Source organism: Monopterus albus, unplaced genomic scaffold (assembly GCF_001952655.1).
Source record: "Monopterus albus unplaced genomic scaffold, M_albus_1.0 scaffold174.1, whole genome shotgun sequence".
Taxonomy (NCBI): Eukaryota; Metazoa; Chordata; class Actinopteri; order Synbranchiformes; family Synbranchidae; genus Monopterus; species Monopterus albus.
This window is the reverse complement of record NW_018128054.1, coordinates 1,176,484-1,195,198: the sequence shown is the minus strand read 5'-3', so window position 1 is coordinate 1,195,198 and position 18,715 is coordinate 1,176,484. Positions and strand designations below refer to the sequence as shown.

The following is an 18,715-nucleotide window of genomic DNA, read 5'->3' as shown; positions in this document are numbered from 1 at the left end:
TAGTTCTGACTGTTTTTGGCATCAAATGAGTTTCACATTTGGTCAGTGTGTTAATAATATGTTTTAAAATGTGTTTAGATGCATTTAACTACTAATTCACATGTATCAGGACACTGACCTACTGCACATACTCCATCATACTTGATAAGAATGCGTGTGTGTCTCTAATCTAATTGTTTAGCTAAGTTCATGGCTTGTCCTATGTTTTCCCTAAAACTTTATTTTAGATATAAACGGTTTAAAAGACTTGTTTAATTTTAATCAAATGGTTTCTAATCAGGTTTTTTAATCGTCTACAAACATTAATCCCCTTCCATGGACTTGAGCAGTCACAACACACCTGCCCGCCTTCTCAGAGGTTATTTATTTCTATTTGCTGATAAAGCAAAACACCTTTTATTTTAAACTGCAGGGGGGAAAACACTGGCAGCAATTACTGCAGCTTCCACTTATAGCTGGGCTGGATTAGATTCATCTGAAACTTCACAGGGGTAACTAACAATAGCAAGTAGCTTCCTACTATTGGCGTCTATTATTTACACTTGCGGGCTGGAAACATGAATGACACCACTTCCGTCTTCACAACACTTCTGTAATCACAACCGTTACAACCTCGCTGTGTTGTACGTGCATGCAAGACACTCCTCCCGCAGTCCCTCCCAAACCAGTGCGGCCTCTTGCGTTAAAACACAGCATGGAACATAACATTTTAAGTGCCATGGAGTTCATTCAAGCTGCTGAAGGCTTTTTGGCTTCCAAACAAAACTATACAAACACACTCAGAAAATGTATTTAACTGTTTTGTCACAAAGAAAAATGTCTTCAGGTCAGCCTTTTGCTTGTGTGTGTGTGTGAGATTCAAGGATCTACCCCTCCTCCCACACTCACCAAGTTTTAGTTCCTGCCACTGCCAGATAGGATCTCGAAGCTAACAACCAAACGAATTGTTCTCCCAAAGGCAAGCCTGCTGTCCCATTTCATCTTGTGCGCCAAACAAAACAAATTGGCAGACATGTTAAGGTATTCCACGAGCTTCAGTTCAGAGTAAAAATAAAAGGATAACTGCATATGGAAAATTATATATACTTTAATGTGGGAGCAGTCTCAGTCTGTAAATGTGCTGCAGTTGCTTTTGGCACACAACATCATTGTGCATTGTATCAGCTCAGGAGGCATATGTGTAATTGTTTGCAAAGAGAAACTGCAGTTGTCTGCTTTCCAGAACTGTTTTTCTAAACACTAAACTAGAACTTCATTAATTTAAGGATAACTTCATTTACTTCAAAAACAGGGAAAGAAAATACACAAATATTTCTATTATTCCCTTTACTGCAACTATGGACAGAAATGACAAGAACCAGTTTGTCATTTTACATCCAGGAAGATTAAGCATGACAGGAACATTAAGCATCTCTATGGGTGCCCATTCAGTTTAATTGATGTTCACAGACACAAGGACAGTTTCTTCCCCTGTGGCATCACCCCGATGAACACTTAATCCATGACTGTAAGACTGGACACAGTAATCACCGCAGGGCACTAAACCGTAAATATAACCATGTATATATCAGTCTGAAAGCTCTTAAGCCATAATGTATATATGTAAGTGCTGTCCCTCTTTTCCTCTCATTCCTTTTGATTGCACATATTTCCTATTTGAATGCACACACAGTCTAGTTTCATTTTATTGTTGAATTTCTTATTTTTATTCTCATTATTTTCTATTTCCTTTTGCCTAAAAACACACTGAGAGCCTCTGTACCGGTATGTTCAAACAAACTTGGCCATTAAAGATAATTCTGATTAAATTAATTATTTAGCCAGTACTGCGGCAACAATTTTCATATTTTGTTGTAGTTCTCATCTGCCAGTTATCTAACAAACGGTGCTGCAAAAGAATAAACATATTTTTCACATATCTAACCTATGATGATGTTCCCCATGGAAAATAATTACAAATGACCTAGTTAAAAAGGTAAAACAAAAGTTCACACATAGCATACATACATAATAATTTAAGTGATCAGTTTTTAAGCCTATAAAATTATATTTTTGAAATAATCTCAAGTAAATGATATGGCTTTCAGGTTACATATACCATACTCAGTGGTTCCAGGACATCATTCCCAGGGGAGTTTCTTTGAGTTTGCTTAACCTTTGACCCACGGAAGGAACAGTCAATCTGAAGGTGGAGCAGTTCAGCTTCACGGGGACCCAAACTCATTCTGCATTTCATACGTGAAGCTGGTCTTATGCAGTTTTGATTAGTCTAGGGTATTACAGAATGGTTCACCTTGTGTTTAGAATAAGATTGGAGGGGAGTGGAGGGAGAAACAGATAAGCTAGAACTATGGCAAAAAATAAAAATAAAAATCAATGCATGCTCTGGATTCTGGTTTAGTTTGGTCTCTTGGAATCCACACAGGAATATTTTTGTGTGTGTCTGAACGTTTGACCCGCGGCCTGCTCAGGTTGGGAGCATACTTTGTAAAGTTCAACTTCAGCTGCCAGACCTCACTAATGTCAAACTAGCCTGGCTGGTAACTGTGGCACCAGATTAAAGAAAAACTGATTTCTACATCTAATTAGTCAAACATGCACAATATTTCTTGAAGGAGCAACAGTAATATCTATCTGCATTTCATAAAAGGCCATTAGCTCAGTAACATCTAGCCCTGCTCGGCAGTTTTATTAGCCTGATGACTTGTTAACAGCTAATTTGAAGCTGAGGGGAAAAATGGCTCTGCACACGTTACAAAAGAATAGGAATTATAAACGGAGAATAATGTGAACAAAGAATAAAAATGTTTGGACAAATGGCTTGTCACTGGTCACCACTGATATGTTAAAGACAGGAGGGTGTGGCAGAGCAGGGCTGGAGCCAAGAAGATGAGTGTGTTGAGTAATGACACACTCATTCATTTGTCTGGGAACTAACTGAAAATGAACTTCCTTGGGAACATGTGTGAGGTAGGTGTCTGTACTTTTGGCCCGCCTACTAACTTGGTGAAATTTGTTTTTGCTCAGACCCTGCAATTTTTCAATTTAACTGTTTTCTTCCTCTTCCTTCCTTAAAATGATTTGCTTTTCTTCATGTGGCCACATGAGCAGTAGAAACAGCTGTAGATGTCGTATGGTGACTTAAACCTATGACATCACATGCTTTCAGTTTCACTTACTCCACAAGCAGAATATGCTGAATACATTAATGTTACAGATATGTAATTGTGAATTTCAATATAAAGCATCACAAGGATTGGATTTCTTTCATTTGGGCCCTCTGCCAGTCACAGCATGACAGAGAATGAGAATAATGAGTCTGCTGGTGTCAAGTGCAGTAGAACAGCAGCCATGCTGTGTTGCTCTCTATCTCAAAGACTCAAAGAGTAAAACCGAGCTCGGGGGTTTTGAATTAGGGAATAGTAGGGTGTGACCTTGGAAGTTAAGGCACAAAAAGCACGTTTATATGTGCTTTGTGTGATCATGTGTGTGTCCGTGAAAGAACTATTCCTAAAGGAGACTTGGCAGTGTTACAGCAGCCCATCTATCATCACAGTGCTTGGGTGGTGAGCTCTCATCCAATGACAAAGAAGTTGACACCTTGCTGTCACTCAAGGTTCCACTTAATACCACTATCAAAGGCCAAGTGATAGATGTCTGTCTTTTTCACTTCACCCTGAGGTGACTATCAATATCAAATGAGCTCAGTTTTCAGAAAAAAGGATGATGAAAAATGTGTCATTCCCTGTTGTCTATGTAGAATTTGATTGGTTTACTTTGTGTTTGTACCTTCTGCACCTTGAACAACTGCGATCCTGGTGAACTGAATATTCCTGTAGGTGTAAATGTGAGTGTTAGTGTCTGTGTGTAGAGGTGCCTTCAGACTGCGTCTCAGCAGTGACTATGCAGGTTTGTTGTATGTCACACTATGAGGCAGAGCTGGAAAGTCACTAAGCAAGTACTGAGGACAATTTTATTTATATTTTCTACTGCTTCATACGTGGGCTTCGCTATATTTCAGAGAAAAAATATTGTACTTTGTGCTCACTGCATTTATTTGATAACTTTAGTAACTAGTTATTTTTTCAGAATAAGATTAATAAACCAAAATACATTATAATCATAAAACTTTACTGATCCCTGGTGGGAACTTCATAAGCTACCCAGCAGTATGTAAAGTGCTTCAAATTATAAGTTAACATCAGTGCCGCTATTACCAGCTGCAATATTAAAGTGATGAACACAATAATGCATCTATAATTATAATTCAATACTACTACACAATGTGAAACAGAACATTCTGCATAATGAGTACTTTTACTTTTGGTACTTTAAGTATGTTTTGATGCTAATACATTTGTACTTAACATTTTTAATGCAGAACTTTTACTTGTAAGAAAGTATTTTTACACTGATATTGATACTTTTACTTAAGTAAACAGTGTGAGTACTTCCTCCATCACCGCTGTGAGAATGAGTCTAATCAAATTCGGCATAGCAATCTGTGTCAGACCGTACGATACCAATCTGAGGCTTGTCACATTGTGCAATGAGTGCCTGGTGAATCGTAGCATTACAATGTACGGTACATAGAAAGAACAGCAGGTCAGTAACTCGCATCACACTTACATTTAGAAAAAGCAGCAAAAGGCTAAGCATGATTTGAGCACAGTTGGCTTAATAAAGTAGTGTGTGCTGCTTTCCCTAAGTGTTATTTAAAAATGGCACAAAGGAGAATGCTGGATTCTGATGGGCTGGTTCGAAGCAGCACTGTCAAAATTTGATCCTAAATTTCTGTCTGTAATTTGCTGCAGGCTGCCTTTAATTTCTTAAGCTCAAAACTGACTAGTGGTGGACACGTCTCAGTGAGAGGTCGGACCTCTGCTTTGCATTGACAGCTGATGTTTTTACCATGATTGTAGTTTTTGCTTCAGGCTGCCTGAAATAACAGCGTAAAGGGGCCTTTCAACATGCAATATACTGATAACTCTGTGTTTCCCTGTTTGCACCAAAGGCACGCTGGTATACCCTCCAATCCCCTGTTGTTCTGCCGAAATGGTGGAGAAGAAATGATGTAACATGACGTAAATGAGCTTCACAGAGCACGCTCATGTTTACCCACCCTGCTGAGAGACTGCATAAGAGCATGAGATACCAAAAGTACAACAAAGTGAACACATCTACACTCAGCCTTTCCTCCTTTCTGCATTTTGCTCTTGACTCAACACATACTGAGAAGGGAGAAGTATTACGTACTCAACACTATAATTTTATTTGAGCACAGTAGATGGTCCAAGGTGCAGACTCTCTTCTCTGTTGCAGGTTCAGTTAGTGATTTATGCTGACATCTTTAAAATGACAGTTTTCTTCACTTAGTCTAGTCACTAAGAAAATGTCCTTTCTCCAGAGAGGTCAGAGCCACTGTCAATCTGTCTGATTTTATCAGCTCTGATTCTTCTTATTTGCATGTTTTAGTATGAGTGTGTATGTGGGAGTGTAGTAGTTTTCTCATACAACAAAGAGTTGGTGAGTGTAGCCAGAGCAGATGACCTGTGCCCTCAATTAAGCAGCTTGAATACATGAAAAACTGAAGTAAAAATTGTTTTTTTTTCCATTTTCATTTGACTTATTGATCATTATGTGTATCCCATCAACTTGTCTTAATGACTTAGCGCTTGAGGACATTGGAGAAAGTTTAGAAAGTGATGTATTATTGTTGCACCTCCAGCTTCTCTTTCACAATGCCTATTATTAACATGAAAGCAACAACTGAAGATCACATTCAGTGGCTCAGAAGGTTAAATTAACACCTTGTCCAAATCTATGACAGGTCTGTGACTACTCACTGTAGCAGAAAAAGATTCTTATACTTCAGCAAAGTTTTTTAGTAAGCTGGCTTGCAGTGGTAATATGCTGTCATATTAGCTCTCTGAATGTCAAAATGGGATGCCTCAGAGGGAGATCATGGGCAGTATATCCTCCAGAAGAGCTGAGGCTGGATCACTGCTCATCCAAACAAAAGTAATGTGCATGAGTGAATAATGGTGATATTGTTAGTGAAGTGTCACTTCCAATAATGCATGTTGTGGATATTGCCTTTAGCTGGCCATACAAAAGTCTTAGTCACAGTATTGCTTCCTTGGTTTTGGAAGCTGTGCAAATAAAATCCAGGAGAGTAAAATGATGAATTGCTGCTAATGGCCAATAAGTAAACTGATGCCGAATCAGTGTCCTTGTAGGATATGTGTAATTAATGTGTAATTAATGGACCAGTGCAGTATACAGTGTGTGTAGACTGTGGGCATGGTCTAATTAAAGCCAACCAGGTCATATACACATAAGGTAGCAGTGCCAATTTGAAGGCCTAGTGCCAGAAGAACTGAAATACTGCAGTGCTCAGCATATTTTAGTGGTGTCTCCAAACCAGTCCAGGAAGTCCAAATCCAGGGAGCTGCCCACTAAATATGACAGAATCAGCCTTTTCAGCAAGTGCCACAGATAGTCAGAGTGGATCAGAATGGTGACAGTGTTAGACTTTAACATGGGAGACCTGTTTGTTTCCCATTTCCAGCCACCAGTCCACACTGGATTCTTTTAACCATGATCACGGTAAAGTACTTATTTTAACCATACCCATGAACTTTCTCTAACCTTAACCAAGGTCTAAAATTAACCAAACTTTAACCATAGTGTACTGGTTTAGAAAGGTACAAATGACGTTGCGCTGACAAATAGTCTTATCAGATCAGAAGGTATTTCTATTTGTCATTCCTGAGGGCAGTTACAAACAGTTTACTTTGTAGTTTAATTTTGATGACTTGTAGAAATCTTGTATCCATTATGGTTACACTGAACCATATCAACATACTCAGCTCTAAAACAGGTACAACTGGAACAAACAACTGAGTCAGACCAACAAACACTATCATCTACTGTAAAAGCAACAGATACATGCCTGTATTTAATATGCACTGTATGTTACACAGTCTATTTTTAAAGTTAATTTGTACTTTGCACCATGCCTCCTGTTAGAATAAGGTAGCCCAGAGATGGTTTTACCCACAGTGTCAGGTTAGCATGACATGTTGTGGGTCAACTGAACAACCAACAAACAGCAATGTGCCAGTCCTTTCCAATGATTCGACTATATGTGCAGGATTCATCTGCAGCAGGGTAGTAACTGGCCCTCCTCTTGGCTCTGGCTGATTAAACAGACTGTCTGTTACACAAGAGGCTGGCATGGCTCTGGTCCTACTGCTGTGTCCCCCACGGGCCACATCCTGTTACTGCTCTGCTCCCACTCACTTCTTGACACATAGGTCATTGTGGGGCGTGGGCCATGCTTCCGAACATTCAGACATATAAAAAACACATGGCAGACGGTGACACACACAGATATACGGAAACACACAGAGTTGAGCTTGTGAAGTGAGCAACAGGCAGACATTTCTGCTCTCATTACAGTGCCAGTCTGTGTGTGTGTGTGCTCTCCTGCTTGCAGAATACGCTATGCTTGGCCATAACTTTTCATCCTGGATGCCCATAATTAGACAGCACCGGATGCTGCCAAGGGAAGGGTGAGGTTAAGGAGTGGGAGTGAGTGGCCTGTTTTTTCTGCGGTTTTCACATACCGAGGAGCATTGAGGCTTAATCACAGGAGCGACCCTCCTGCTGGACCTTGATGACACTTTTCCTGTGATTAGAGGAGATGATAGGTATTGATTGTGAGTGGTAGACAAGAGTCATGTTTAATTGCATTAGAATAATTAACTATTGATGGCTGAGGTGAGACCTGTCCCTGATGATGAGGCTGCAGCGTGTCAGGTCTGACACATGTTTACACCACAGTGCTCTAAAAGTAGTTTAATGCTGTGTTGTGCAATACTGACACTTTTTCAGTATTTGTGTCGATTTTCACCCAGTGAATTGGCACCGTGCGGTTTGCTGATGTTTCCTAACACACATCTATCTGGGCCATAGAATTTACTTAATGGAAGCCTGTCAACACAATCCAATATATAAATAGTTTCTCCTTGTGTCCCTATTTATCCCATGCAATCTTTCTCCATGCATCAGCCTAAATTCCTTCGGGTCTGCCAATACCAAGCCATTAGGTTTGAGTTTGAGTATGATTGGTATATTTCCTGGTGACCTTTGGGTCATCTTGGGCAACTGTTGATAGGTATTTTTTTGACTGTGATGTCATTGCTGGCTCTGCAGTTCCCCTTGTACCCTCAGTACATCGATCTTCCACCTTCCTCTCAAGAAATATAAACAAACCTCATACAATGTGTTCTGCTGACTCTGCTTTTGCTCACAGTATTTATCACCCCACACCTAATACATTTTGCACTGAACACCTGTATCACTACTTTATACTTAATAAAAAGAAGACAATAGGATAAAAACAATAAAATACACGGTATGTCTTGGGAGGTGTTACAATAAATGAAATTCATGTTTAATTCATCAGAGATAATAGAGCGGGCACTTTGTGGGAGCTTTCAGACAGAAATATAGTCACAGATGTGGCTTTTTTGTATGGATTTGTGCTGTCCGCGGTGTTGTGTGTCCCTGCCTGTTTCAGAGTGTTTATGGGTCTTTGGTTCTCATTGGTTGTGTTTCTCATGAACCCAGACAGCCATAATCCTCAGCCAGGGACAGTGGCTACAGGGCGGGCAAGTTACCCTGCCTACAGATCACTGTGGTCTGGAAGCCAACACTGGATCACTGAGTAAACAAGGCTCGGGGCAGCCGATACACGGGTGTGTTTGAATGGGCATGTGCATGTGCCAAGAAGTCTTAAAAGTTTGGATGGGCCCATAGTGCACTGTCTCCTGGAGCTTTTTTTTTTTAGAAACTGCTTCATGTCTCAACTGGGGTTTGTGTTATGTATTTGGATTAAATATTCATTACTGGATGTAGACTTGAGGCCTTTATGTGCTGAATGGTTTGAAGGCTGTTTAAACGTCTCATCAATATCATTCCTCAGCATTGCCACTGACAGGCATTAGTGTACTGTCAGAAGAAATTACTGTATTAAACTGTCCTTCATGCATATTCATACTTGTATATTAAAATGAAAACAGACAAAATGAGCCTGGTTTTAGCAAATTAACATACAATATAAAAAGACAGGATGATTTTGATATAATCATCTTAAGTATGACAATGCTAACTTAAGGAATTACTGGAGGATGGCTTATTTGAATAATGGCCTCAAACAAATGAATCATTTCGAATTATGTCAATCTGTTTGTTAAAACATTGTGAAAATCATGCGTCTTGCTAGACTTGTAATATTATATGTCATCGACATGACAGGAAGTGATGAGTCCAAGCTTTCGGTTTCTAACAAACTGTTCCATGTAGGCTCCATCCCCTCACTTTGTCTAAAGTTGCGGATGTTTGTATATTTACAGTTTATCCACTCTGAGGTTAGAAATGAGGATCTTTATTTAAACTTTATTCCACAATAATTTCTTAATAAAAAAGGAAAATGCAATATAAGGAGAAGAAATCAAGAGAGGATTTTCATTCTTAGGCTCACTAAGGGTTTATCCTTCCCAGATTCATTTGTTCAGCTCACTCTACATTTACAAAGTGCTGGAAGGTGCATTTAAAATGTGCTTTTCTTTTCTGAACATGAAGTCTTCGATGAGTCTAATTAGCATTTATAGATTCATTGAGGAACTTGATTACAGCATTTAAAGTCTGCAGCTGGTCATTATGCTAATCCGAGAGCCTTCACTATGTACTTATATAACCCTGCCACAAAATCAGTGGTGTTTCATGATGGAGGAAAAAAAACCAAGAGTGAACTAAGCGCTCTTTAACCTGAAAACTCCCATGATCCTTTGCTATGGGCTTCAAAACCGCAGGCAGACCGTGAAAGAGCCCAGACACGGTCAAGCCATGAGTCAGGAGTTAATCATTAACTGTAAATTCACTGAGGTGAAGGGGCAACTGATAACAGGAGTGGCTAAGCTCAGCTGACAACATATTAACCGATTAATACATTACCATGAGTGGAAATTATGATGTATGATATGCTATTCTAAAAAAACAAAAGATGCAAGCATTACAAAAAAAGTCTCTTAGAATATGTAAGGTCATAAATAGCTATTGTGTTTGACTGTTGTTTGTTTATTTCTGTTGCTCCCCATTACACCACTGTGTCCTCCAAACAATTCCTATCCTGTGGGGATAGTGCACATTCATTTTGTCTTTGGTCTGTTACAGCAAACTAATATACAGAGGCTCTATAGAGCCAGCCAGAGAACAAGGTCGAACACGCACCGTGGATATGTGCTCACCCGAGGCTAATTTCTTTAATTCTTAAACTAGATGTGCATGACAGAGAATTAATTTTCTGCGTAAACAAGTTACAATTTGTTTCCTGGGGTTGTTTGGCTGGCTTTCTGTCAGAAGCTGCACATGATTAATAATGCTGTCCTACACCTTCTGTTGAGGGAATTAACGCAAAATGGTGAAAATGAACATGGGTGAATGAGAGAGGGCTGGGTCATGTATGCCTTGTGTGAGTGTGTGTGTCTGTGCCACACATTTATTTCCCAGTGCAAACACATGTGCCTTTGCACTGTGTCCTCAATGTCACTGGTGTGTCACAGACCACACGTCCCTTCATGCTGCAGGTAATGAGCATATTAATATGTACATACCCAGTCAGGTTAATGCCTGCCTGGCTCTCCAATTTCACGGCCCCGTCTCAGGTTGAAACAGCTTCAGCAGCACCAATCGGCCACGTTTTCTCTGCAACAGATGAAGAAAGAGGATGTTATGAATTACTGAACAAATACATGACTGACAGGCTGGCTGATCAAACCGAAGGAAAGGAAACAGAAAAGGAAGAATGAGCCAAAACTGGTATAGTGAAGTTGATTGATACTAAAGATAATGTGAGGTGAGGAGTTGATACTAAAACATACTGACACAAAATATGGCTACAAGCATTGTGGGGAAAAAAAACACTCAAATTGCTCTTCGGTGTCTTATTCTTTTCTTTTTCAAAGCTCCAAAAGTTATTCCAGACAATCCATCAGAGATGAAGTCTTGCCTTCATAACTCTGACCCATTATATCTATTTAATGGTTGAGTTCATCACTTTTGTTTCTAGGAAGACAAACTGTGTCTTAAAGCAGATCGAGTCTAAAAGCTGGCTGTCTACTGAATACAGAATATTCCCCTCAATGGAAAAACATTGAGATGAACTCATTTTAATAAACTCTGCTGATATTTTTCAGCCATTAACCATCTAAAAGCTAAACGCCACTACAAATGTCAGACAGATAGATCAGCTTCTATCCAAGGTGTGACCAGGCTAAACGGTGGGATGACGCCTGAGAGTGTGTGTTGGTGTTATCCTGTCAGGCTCTGTTCTGACTTTACAGTACGTCTGTGTGAGATCCAGACATCCCTTATATCTTTTATGAGCAGTTTCAAAAAGATGTCAACACAGCAATTATCTTAACTATGTCATCAGTGAAAATGTATATATATTTTTTATCTCTGCATGCTGTGAGAGACAATATCCAGTACAGTGACAGCTTTAGTTACTCTGTGACAATTATCTTAACTATGTCATCAGTGAACATGTATATATTTTTTTATCTCTGCATGCTGTGAAAGACAATATACAGTACAGTGACAGCTTTATTTACTCTGTGGCGATTTCAACCCTTTCACCTGATTTAGTTTCCCATTAAACATCAATGTAAGATTTTCTTATAATAATTTGATATAAAATTGAATAACAGCTTCTCCATTGCATATTGATGCCGATATTTCTGATGCAGGTTTGCCCGACATGTTTTAGTGTTCAGGAGAACAAAGATTCTGATTTCTATGCATTGCTTTGTTGTCCTGACATAAAATAAACACCACAAGGCTACTGTGGAGAACCTTCTATGAATACAAACAAAAATATGTTTACAGAGATTTTTCACATTACTTTTCTCTTGCAAAGAAGCAGCACTCAGACAAAACAATGTTAGTAAACATCCTCAGAGTGTTAGATTAATACCAAACTGAAGCAAACAATTTGGAATTTAAATGGAATTTTGAAAAATAATAACAAATCATGCTCTTTAGAAAAGTGTTGCTGATGCGACTTTATTTCGGCATGATTGCAGAAATTCTTGGTCTAGGAAAAACATTTCAATGCCTCAAAATCAGATTATTAGATGGATTTTTTTTTTGTTGTTTAACCTTTTTTTTTTTTTTTTTAAAGATGAACAAATTAGACATGCACCGAATTTAGTAAAATCACCGAATCTTTTTTTGTTAACTTTATGTCAATATACAAGTTAATTCAACATAAATGATCTACTTTTCACTTTGCGACCACTTTGAAACCTACAAAAAAGTTCCACTGATTTGACCTGATGAGCTGAATGAACACATTTTTAGCACTTACTTACTTACTACTCAGTAAGTTCAGTAAACCTGAACTGAGCTGCTTTTGCAATTTCACAACTTATGACCTTGCTTTGAACAAACAGTTCAGCTTAACACACAATTTTAAGGCAGCAGGATGAGCTGTGTTTTTAAGTTGAACTAGCTTTCAATGATTTACAGTGTTGGGCACCGAATACGCAGTACGGGAAACCTTGACTACACCACAGGCAGATTCATTCAGAGGGAATTTCTAATAAATATTAATAGGCTGACTTATTTTTAAATGAATTTAAAGCCAGATTCAGCTATCAGGAAAAGTAACAAAGCTTACTTTAATTTGATTTCTTATTACAATTTGGGGATGTTACTCTTCACTTCTAAATCAATCTGTATTATGCATGTTTTATAGCAGAGCAACCAAATGAGCTAAGAGGGTGGAAAAAGATGAACAATTAACATCATGTCTGTATTAAACTCGAGATCCTTTTGCTTTGCACCCTCAAGAGTCTGAAATAAAGGAAATACAAAATCCATTTGGAGTCCAAACACTTCAAGTCTGTGAGTCAGAACCCCTGTTCTATTTCCTTTAATACAAGGCTCCAGCTGTACATCCTAATCGGGAAGCATAAAATAAAAACAAACATGGACTTGGCTGGATCATTGCTGGTGATGTCAACACTCTCCATAACTACACACACACACACACACACAAAAAGATTACAGCTGGTGGATAGTGGATAGTAAACAGGACATAGAATATCTGTGGCAAACACATTATGAAATGTGAATACTTGTCATATTTGCTGCAGCCGTGTCATCAGGTAGTAGCTCATGTACAAATGCAAGTAAACAAGTTTTGGAGCACATAAGTGTGATGAATCAGATAAATGCAGATCATACTGGTGAGGATATGTCTGTGACAAACAGCATTCAGCCCTCTTTTGTAACAGTACTGTAGATACACAACAACAGAACGCTTTGGGAATCTCTGAGGCGTTACAACCAGCATTTCAATTCCTTCTGAAGGACAATGCGGAGCTGGCTCTATGAAAGTACACATGGGGATTGGAACTGGTCTGCATCAGGTTATACTTAGTTCATTGGTATTTTGTGGTGCAGTTTCATACAGGCAAACTGAATATCCACATTTGTGCACGTGCTATGTTTCAGTGACAACCCACTGAATCTCATAGATTTTCTGGTCGAGCACACCTCAAGGACGCTGTTCCATCTTGTACGGATATTGTTATTCACAAGTGCAAGTTGCTTCAAATGTCCAGAACAGTGATAGTTCTGGACATGTGTTAATGCGAAACAATGCAATCATCAGTTTGCTCGGCCACTGCTGAAAAAGTATCTGGTGAAAATCTAAGAAGCTGGAACAACATTCCCAAGATGATAACGTGGGAACAAAGGAGAGTCAAAGCACTGTATGTACTGTATGTTCTCATCCATCACTGATACTGTACAGCAGTATTTATAGAGTGAAACCTTCGTTGCAACTTGTCTTCACATATTGCTATTCATTTATAGTCATTTTAGTAGTGAATAGCAGTCACATGAATAGTAGAAGTGCAGTACTGTATATCATATTGAGATTTGTGAGATTACTGTGAGATTACATGGCACCTTAAATCCAATCGACCACCGGGGCAAGGCTCCAATTTGCTTGGCCTCCTGAACGCTGCCCCTCGGTGCATGTTTTCCTGAGGTGATCCACCAAGTGGACTCTTGCCTCAGTACGGCAAAGATGAAATTGGACTGGTGCCTTGGGTATACATTTACATTTCTCAGAACACATTTGCACATCTGAGTGGGCATTTGCAAATCTTGTTTTGCATCCAGAAATCTCAGTTGATTATTATAAAGACAAGATAAGGTTCAGAATGTATCTCCATATTATGGTATAAATAAAATTTCATTTACACATCAATAAAAAAAAGTAACATTTAAAACAGTTCAACGTGAACAAAGTGAGTACAAATAGTTTTGTTTAAATATCAGTGCTCCAAACCCAGGACGTTGCCACAACCTGCATTGGCAGTAAAAAAAAAGAAATGCAAATAATGATATCATCTCTACATGAGATTGTACATCTCAAAGCAGCAACGAGGACCGCCTCTAGCTCTGACCTTTCGGGAACCTCATCTCTAGCACACGTATTTTCCACTTCAAAGTAAGCAGTTAAATTATTACAATTAGGCCTGCAGCGCTGCTCTGGCTGTACCAATCTGCTGATGAAAGAACGTACCAAGCCTATCATTCTGCCTCAAAAAACCATTGTAGTTGAGTATTATACATATTCAAAAGACTGTTTAAGGAGAAATCTGGTTGTCTTTGCAGAGCCATGCACACAATTTAGAAGATTATCCATTATTCTATCCACTAAAAAGAATGATTGTTAGAAGCTTTACCGGCAATTATCCACATGCATATGCAAAGATATTTTACTTGACTGCAGATTTTCATGATAGATTTAAGAGCTCAAAGCGGTTTGATGCAAACACGAAGTAAATATATGATGTGAAAAACACTCCGGTGACTGATGGTTTCAGATCACTGTAGGATTTATATTCTTTGGCACCAAACAGGCTGCTAAAGAACATGGCCAGATTGGAACTTTATGAAAGTGTTTTACCCCTCATGGATTTTATTACTCTATTGATTGTATGCATTGTGCCAGCGCTAGTTGAAAGAAACCATATGCTGTTCATGCTGGCAGAGTAGGTCTCTTCTCTACAGTACAGACTCTACCCTCATCCGGTGAGCGTTTCATCTGGCTTTAAAGGAGCAGAACCAAGGGAATTATACAGAGGAAAATTGTCAATAAAGGCTATTATGTCCGCTGTAATATCCATTTCCCAAACAATAATGTTGAGGAAGAAGCAGTAATGAGAGTACAGCAGTATTACCCCACCATCTGCTCTCTCCCACAGCTCGGTCTGCCTCCTCTCTCTGGGCTGCGTTCTATTTACTTGATCTGGCTCCTGTACTCTCTCACCCTCTTCCACACTTCCACATAGAGTTTTAGCTCCGTTAACCCTTTGATTCCCTCCATCTAGTCTGTGGCCTTCACTACATTATCCAGCCCTTATTCACCGCATCTGAGTATCTTTCACACTAACAGTATGTACACTAGTATATACATCGACAATCCGGCCTAAATCAATTTCACAGTCATTGTAAGAGTGGGAATAATGAAACATCTTTCTCACCTTCTCATACAGTGCACATAGACCTCATACAAGTTCACAGTATCAGCGGGAGTCATGGAAGATGAGAAATAATATATATACGAGTCTGTGGAAAAATGACTTATCTACTGATAATCTATGTTGTTGTAGCTACATATGCAGACACAGTCAGTTAAATTGGTTAAATAATACCTTAAAATATCCATGAAATGCTTTGAGGTGGCAGGGGTAAAGGTTTAGTCTTTCCATGCAGTTTCTTAGTTTTTAGTTTGGTTTATACTTGAAGAATCAAAATGCTCCAACACAGAAATGAGATGTACAGAATGTGTAATACTGTATGTGTAACATTAAAGCATAGCAACATATTCTACATTTAAGAGTGTGTTCATTCTTCTGTTTTTCCTCAAACAAACAAACTACTGTATGTATGTATTTGTGAGGAATTCAGGAATGTTTATTTGCCTCCACAGGGAGCTAAATATTTGGTGCATTTTACCATGCAATAAAGAAGACCACTACTACTCGGGAGGGTTTCCTTCTTTTTGTGTGTCCACGTGTCCTTGAGCAAGACACTGAATGTTTGAAAGGCTTTGAAAATATGAGGAATATGAGAAACATAAGAAACGTTGCGGCACACTCGGTGTCATCATGTTTAAGTAAAATGCTTTTAAGGAGTATGTCTCTTTTAAAGTTTCGCATTTTAAATGCTTTAATTCATATAATTTCACCTTCCATTTACTTTTCTAAAAGCATTAAATGCTGGCTGGTGAGTGGGTACACAAGCACTTAAGGTGCCCTGCTGTCCCACCTCTGTGGAGAAGAAGGCACCGTGACATTTAGGCCTCCGTGTTCTGCAGGCCCAGGGCAGCTGTGGAAGCTGTTCAGGAGGAGTTACTGAGCACGGGGTGGAAATGTCAGCAATCAGTCTGGAAGTACATCACAATCTAATCGTTTTATTGTCACTGACTGGAAGCAACTTTGTGACCCCCTAAACTTATAAAAATGTCTTGTTTCTGATTTCATAAGCTAACACACAACCACACACACACACACACACACACAACCTCTGTTCATTCAGTGCTGTAATAATTTGTACAAATGATAAATTATTCTTCAAACATAATGTGGAAATGCTGCATTTAAGTTTATTGGAGTTTACAGTAGATAAGGATAATCACCTTTATTTATGTTACACACAAGGAATTTGCTTCCGGTACAGAACCGAGGCAGCCATCTACAGCACCAACTCACACTGATGGCTCTAACCATCGGGGGCAACTTGGGGGTTCAGTGTTTTGCCCAAGGACATTTCAACATGTGGACTGCAGGCACTAAGATTCAAACCTCCAACCCTCCGGTTGCGAGATGACTGCTCTACCCACTGAACCACAGTCGCCCACCTGCATTTGCAACCTACAGAAAAAATATAGGAAGTGACTTGCTCATGTACTTTACAGTGGCCAGTGGCCAAGAGCAGTCACAGTGGTTTCTGTCCCATCCCGTTTGGCCAAAACCACGCAGGGGAAATTCACGTTTTACCACAGCTGACCACACACACACCCACTCGTCTGAATTCCACAGCTCAACCTCAAACGCACATCAAGTCAACACCGACTTGCGACTGCATGTCACACAGGCTGACACAAATAGCACCAACCTGCCACCCACACACCCTAGATACTCAAGGTTCTCATTAGGCCCTGTAAAAGTCTAAACTTACACTCACTGTGCAAGAGTCACGCTCCTACACATGAGTGCTTAAGCACATGTACATGTACACAGACAGACACAAAACACAGAGCTCAAAGCGCACACTATCCATGGTGCAGTAAGTCACACCAGTTAGTCTCATTGTAGCCACCATCTAAAAATACAAAAAGTTGGGGGTTTTCTATAAAGACCTGCACAAATCCAAATTTTGATTGATAGGTTAAATCTCTAAATATATACAGTATCTCTATATTGCTTCCTATATGCAACAAGTAATAGCTATTTAGAATAAGTCAGCATACAATAATAAGTTTAGTTTTTAGTTCATTTGTTGCCAGCTGTGTTTTCTGTTCTCTCATCCATGGCCTTCACACACCTTCCACACATGCACACTTTTTCAACCCAATCGAAGACACTAATGCTTTTATCACAGCTCAAGTGTTTTGTGCCCGTTGACAATACCTCTTCACCACCGACCCCCCAGCTTCATTCCTCTCCAGTTTTTGAGCGGAGCTTTCCCCTGCGCCTCTTTGACTGAGAGTAATTTGCACACGCTTCAAGGATGCGATGAACTATGGGAGAAACGCTGTGAGCTGATGCAGACAGGGGCTAATGCGTATTTATTTCATTGAGTATCGTTGCTTGGCAAAGCCACTGTAGCACATACCCGGGGTAATGGCTTGACAAATCTGATCTGTCAGACTATACACACTTGCCACTTCTCCATCCCCTGCAGGTAAAGAGAAACCTAACTCACCAGAGTAGGGTGAGGACAAGTAGAGTAGTGCTAATACTGCTAATTTGTTAACCTATTTAAAAACTAGAGTACTTTATATACAGTGGGTACGGAAAGTATTCAGACCCCCTTAAATCATAAGTATTCAGACCCTTTGCTGTGACACTCATATATTTAACTTAGGTGCTGTCCATTTCTTCTGATCATCCCTGATATGGTTCTACACCTTCATTTGAGTCCAGCTGTGTTTGATTATACTGATTGGACGTGATTAGGAAAGCCACACACCTGTCTATATAAGACCCTACAGCTCACAGTGCATGTCAGAGCAAATGAGAATCATGAGGTCAAAGGAACTGCCTGAAGAGCTCAGAGACAGAATTGTGGAGGCACGGATCTGCCCAAGGTTACAGAAAATTTTCTGCTGCACTTAAGGTTCCTAAGAGCACAGTGGCCTCCATAATCCTTAAATGGAAGACGTTTGGGACGACCAGAACCCTTCCTAGAGCTGGCCGTCCGACCAAACTGAGCTATCGGGGGAGAAGAGCCTCGGTGAGAGAGGTACAGAAGAACCCAAAGATGACTGTGGCTGAGCTCCAGAGATACAGTCAGGAGATGAGAGAAAGTTGTAGAAAGTCAACCATCACTGCAGCCCCCC

General features: G+C 39.6%; 1 long non-coding RNA gene across 1 annotated transcript in view; it reads right to left on the bottom strand.

Annotated features, from left to right (window-relative positions):
- Positions 1-911: 911 nt before the first annotated feature.
- Positions 912-18,715, bottom strand: part of LOC109969537 (uncharacterized) — a 133,725-nt gene continuing 115,921 nt past the window's right edge. Inside the window, exons 2-3 of the long non-coding RNA XR_002276276.1 lie at positions 10,683-10,773; positions 912-981 (exon numbers count right to left, since the gene is read on the bottom strand). This is a non-coding gene — a long non-coding RNA (uncharacterized LOC109969537). The remainder of the gene's footprint in view (positions 982-10,682; positions 10,774-18,715) is intronic.